This window comes from Phodopus roborovskii, unplaced genomic scaffold (genome assembly GCF_943737965.1).
Source record: "Phodopus roborovskii unplaced genomic scaffold, PHOROB, whole genome shotgun sequence".
Lineage (NCBI taxonomy): Eukaryota > Metazoa > Chordata > Mammalia > Rodentia > Cricetidae > Phodopus > Phodopus roborovskii.
The window spans coordinates 3,825,669-3,831,332 of NW_026126447.1; the positions used below are offsets into that span (position 1 = coordinate 3,825,669).

At 37.7% G+C, this 5,664-nt stretch overlaps 1 pseudogene; it reads left to right on the top strand.

Moving 5' to 3' along the window:
* The first annotated feature begins 3,922 nt into the window (after positions 1-3,922).
* Positions 3,923-4,371, top strand: LOC127224827 (60S ribosomal protein L22-like 1; annotated as a pseudogene).
* The last annotated feature ends 1,293 nt before the right edge of the window (positions 4,372-5,664 follow it).

A 5,664-nucleotide genomic window follows, 5' to 3' on the forward strand; every position in this document is an offset into this window, starting at 1 on the left:
AAAAGCACATTAAGCATCCCAAGCTGGACCACTCTTTTTTATTATTATTATTCATTTTTTTAATTTAAAAAGAATCTTATTTTACATACCCATCCCAGTTGCTGCTCCCTACTGGCCTTCCATTCCTCCCACCAATAACACATCCCTAACCCCATCTACTCCTCAGGGAGATTGTAGCTTCCCATGGGGGATCATCAGAGTCTGTCATATCATTTGGGCCAGGATCTAGGCCTTCCCCCATGTATCTAGGTTACGAGAGTATCCCTCCACAGAGAATGTGCTCACAAAGCCCATTCATGCACCGGTTACACTGCCAGAGGCCACATAGAATGCCCAGAACTCCCAACTGACACACACATTCAGGGGTCTTGGTTCAGTCTTGTGCTGGCTATCCAGCTGTATAACTGGATCTATGAGGTATCACTTGCTTAGGTCAGCTGTTTCTGTGGGTTTCCCCAGCATGGCCTTGACCCCTTTGCTCATCACCCCTCTCTCTCCACAACTAGATTCCAGGAGTTCATCTCATTTCTTAGTTCTGAATCTCTGCATCCCCTTCCATCAGCTACTAGATAAATGCTCTGTGATGCCATTTAATTGGTCATCAATCTCATTATAGGGGAAAGGTGTTTAAGGGTAACTTCACCATTGCTTAGATGCTTATCTGGGGTCATAATTATGGATCCCTGGAGACCTCCACAGTACCAGATTTCTCATTAAAACCTCAATGGATCCCTCCATTGAAGTATCTCTTTCTTGTTCTCCTTCTCTGATCTTCCTGCAATTTGACCTTCCTCGTCCCTCATGTCTTCAAATCCCTGCCCTTCTCCCCTCCTCTCTCTCTTACCTCCTTTCCTGCTCTTGCCTGTGTTCCCAATTTACTCAGGAGATATCGGCTGGACCACTCTTTTTTGTCTATACTCATGATAAAGCTTTGAATAAGAACTCCCACTCTACAAGTTCCTCTGGCCTTCATGACAAATAAATTAAAAGTTGCAGCCAGCCCACAGAAGCTCTTAGTAACCACAGATGCTTACATTATTGAGTGAGTTACTCTGAAATAAGGCCCAGTGTGTTTTGTCTTCCATGAGATTTCATTGCCATGATCTTATGGAATTATATGTATTGTTTGTGCCTTTCTGTGGGTAGTTCTTCAAGACAAGTCTCAAGGCAAATGCCATCAACAATAAAACAAAAACCAAGTGGCATTTGCTGGGAAAGAGGAGGATATTGTAGGCTTAACAAAAATAATGGTTGGTTACAAATCAATCACCCATCCTCAAGCATTGGTGGCTGATCTAGGGGATTATAGATGTGGACCATCACAAAGGGCCACCACATAGGAATCCATACTTAAAACTGAAAGTGATGAGACTAAGAAACAGATACTTAACAGCAAAGTCTTTTGCTTCAATCAGTTCCTTTTATCCTTCAATAAAACACTCCACCTTTAAGTATTTTAGTTTCCTGTTGTCTCTTGATATTATACAAGATAGCCTATCTCTTCACCACAATGAAGCTCATTTCACAGCAACTCAACCATGGATTCTATTGCTGCTAGTCACTCTACTCATATCTACAACAACTGGAAGTAGATGATCTACTGCTTCTCCATCTGTACATTCTAATATGGGCAGAAGGAAGATCCCTGGGTCTTTGACAAAATGCAGATTCAATTAAAAATGGACAGGTGGCCTCATAAATATAAGTGCTATCTTCAGGAGCCTATGTGGCTAGGAAAGATCAGAAGCATGGAAGAAATGAATTTCCTAGTGATACTGTCATGTAAGCTCATTATTTTTTTTCAATTAAATAATTAAAAGACAGAAAATATCACATGGTGAAGTTTATTGATAAGCATTGCAGATGTCATTGATAAAAAAAGGGGGGACACAGCTAGAGACTCAACTGAGTCTAAAGAGATCTGCATTTTTGTTTTTATTTTGTTAAAGTATTCAACTCAGGATGTAGTTCTTTCTCTCTTTGTATTAAAATATGAGTCCCTACTAAAAAATGAATGTGGTCTCCTGTCTCTACTAGCAAATACAGAAACAGCTGTTTATTCACTAGGGTCTTTCTATCCACCCAGCATCACAGAAACCTCCTTAGAATCTAAAGGTCTTGGTAGGAATGACAGAATATACACAACTGAGGCACAGAAAGCAGGCAGAAAGAATCCCAAAACATAAAGAACATTTCCAATTGAAAAAAAATATGAACATTTCCCATTTCTCCAATAGCATATCAGTGGAGAGCAATTTTTTTCTAAATCATTATATCTTCTACTTTTTTTTTTTTAACAAATTGGTTGGTCTTCAAATACAAGGAAAAACCATCATTCACTGAAGAAGCACTTGTCGTGTGTTATGTACTTATCCTGTGCTATAGAGTGTTTGTGAAATCAAAGTAATTATTCTTATTCTGCCATTGTATCACCCATTATTCTGGTAGACATACAAAGAACATTCAACTCAAACAGCCTGGGAACCTAGAATAGAATTATCATGGATATGACTGAGACTTCCATCTGTAGCACTTGGAAAAATCCTCTCACTTTTCTTCATCTGATTTTTCAAGGTCCTAAAATCATCATCTGCCAAATAGATTCTAATACATATGCAGGAAAGCTAGTACAAACTGCATGTTAATTTAGAATAGAAGAACTTCAAAGAGGCCATTTACAAAAAAAAAAAAAAAAAAAAAAATTCAGCACAAGTGAAAAAATGGAAATTTAAAGTAAATAAATCTCAAATATTTCTCAATCTACTAATGTTATCTATTGGATATTAATTTGAGGAAAGGATTATCATAAAATCCCCCATCTCTCTCTCTCTCTCTTGAGAGAGAGAGAGAGAGAGAGAGAGAGAGAGAGAGAGAGAGAGAGAGAGAGATGGCTGTAGCTTTCTATTAAAATTGGGCTTTTAGGTATATTCCCAAATTAGGTTCTTCTCATGTTTTACTGATTTACCTAGGGTACAGAGAGCAATCTTCTTGTTTGGTATAGCTAGGTAGGGTGTTCAATGTTTTCCCCTTAAGAACAATGATATCATATTATATCGTATGATACATTATCTGGTGATGTGAACAAATGTTTACTCATCCCAGATAGGTATATAATGACACAAAAGTACAGACACCACCAAAGTCCAAACTCCTCAACCAGTTAATTTACTGGGGCTACTTCCAGTAACATGGGTGAGGGATTTCAGAGTAAAACAAATGACCTAGTTGCATCACCAAAGTGTATTTCAGCAAGAATGAAAGCTCATAGAAGAGGCTGCAAGAATCCAGCATATCATACAGCCTATAGGCAGCTCCACAGGTTGTAGTGATTCCTTTCCAGGTAGCTCTGATGGTCTTGTCTCTCTCCTGGCAATTGGTCTGGTCTCTGCTTCTCAATACCTTGTCTGTGAGTATTTGTTGCTTGCATGTCTGAGAGTGACTCTCTTTTGTCATTTCTGTTTATATCCTCTTGGATATGAGTAGTTTTTTTCTGCCTGCCAGGTCCCACAGCCATGCATGCTCCAAATAATACACACAGATGTTGTATTAGTTATAGTTCTGTTGGCCAGTTACTAGTTCCTTATCGGCTACCTCTGTCTTAAATATTAATCCATGTGGTCTCATCTTACTGGAGATAGGCACCAGCATTTTTCTCTCTCAGTTCTCCATCTGGAATCTCCTCCATTTCTACCTCCTTTCTCCTCCTTGTCTCCAAGTGCCACCTATCTTGCTTTCCTATTGGACAACAGTGCTTTATTCATTAACCAATACAAGAAACATATTTACAGAATTACATCTCCCATCATCTCCTCTTTTCTGTCTAAAATAAAAAGGGTTTTAACTTTAACATAGAAAAATATATAACAAAACAGTTATCAAATAAGAATCACAGTTAGTGGTCTTCCCATGGTCGCAGGATAAAATGGTGCCGCAGAAAGATAAGCCTTTTAAAAAGTCAAATTGGAGGTTCCATTTGGACCTTACTCATCCAGTGGAAGATGGAATTTTTGATTCTGGAAATTTTGGTACCTTCCCTAGTGATTATCTAGTATTTATTTCCCTAGTTTTGTACTTTTTCTGCTTGAAAATAGGAACAGTTTCTGTGGGAGAAGTTTAAAGTCAATGGAAAAACTGGAAATCTTGGGAATGTTGTTCACACTGAATGCTTGAAGAATAAAATCACAGTTGTTTCTGAGAAACAGTTCTCTAAAAGGTACTTGAAATATCTTACCAAGAAATACCTTAAGAAGAATAATCTCCTGATTGGCTTCGTGTGGTTGCATCTGAAAAGGAAACTTACGAACTTCGTTACTTTCAGATTAGTCAAGATGAAGATGGGTCAGAGTCTGAGGACTAGTTGGCCTTTTTATGCTTAAAATGAAAATTGGACTTAGTTCACAAATAAAAGTCACTGTACTCTGAAAAAAAATCACAGTTAACAATATTTAGTCCATTAACATTTAGCAAAATTTAGAGAAAACATTTTATCATCTATCCTATCTTTGTGAGTCTAAAGTCCTATATGTAACTTATCTTTAATCCTAAGGAAAATTATAACCATAACTATCTGTCTTCAACTTCATCAAAGACCACAGGAGGATAATATATAAACTCTAGAAATGACAGAGACAACTCACTGCCTGGTCAGTCATCCTGGCTGTAGTATGCAAGGCTGTCTTGTACCAACTTTCCAGGATCTCCTGGAACACTGTTTCAGGGGGTCTTGGTTGATCAAACCATGTTAGTCTGGCAGGAATCGACAGATTTTCATTTTCTGTGGAAAAAAAATTAGAAATCCTTTTCCCCAGTAACCTGCGCTTAGACTTAAATTTTGGAGTCAAAGTATTTTTAAAATTTAATTCCAGCTAGATATGCTGCAGTTTGGTAGAAATTTCCAGGACAGAGTTCAGAGTTATTGAAGAGCCAATTCTTTTTACATGTTGTTTCCCCACAGTGAACAGAAACAGTTTTCTCTGTCTTAGAAAGTCTATTGTACTTGTATCATCATTTATTAAGTACAGGTCACTCATGGCTTTATTTTTCTTTCCAATCTTTGCTTGCATTTCTGCATGTTAACTGGAGCACCATTTTGAAAAATTTCAACTTGAGGGTGTGTGGGGACACAGAGGTTGTGCTAATGTTTGGTATGAAAGTGCTTCTCAGAGCAGTCATTGAACATTTTCTGCTTTAGTTTAATCTGCCTACATTACAGTGAGTTTGTTCTGACTCAGCTTTTTGCATCCAGGCAAATGATTCACTCCCAATGCATTTTTTTCAGCTCTTACTAAATAGGCCCTCTAAGCATCACTGTATCTTTCAGTTCCAGCTAGCAGCTTAGACAGCAGGTTTCTTTTCTTTCTCCATTTCTTTTTTAAATGTTACTGAGCAAGGATACTTGGTCAGAGAAATTGTGTAGACCACTCTGCAAATATTTGCTCACAACTTCTGGACTTCCAGAGATTGCTGCTGTCTCTAAACTCAGGACAATGTCCACCTTATGCATTCTATTCCTTGACATAATGTTAATTAGCATTTCCTTTTCTTGAATTTTGTCCTAATTTATTAAACTCTCAATGTAGACCAAACATTACAATAAATAGCTTCTACATATGATCTCTTTTAATTTCTACACCTGCCTCTTTGAGATTAATATTCAGAGCAATA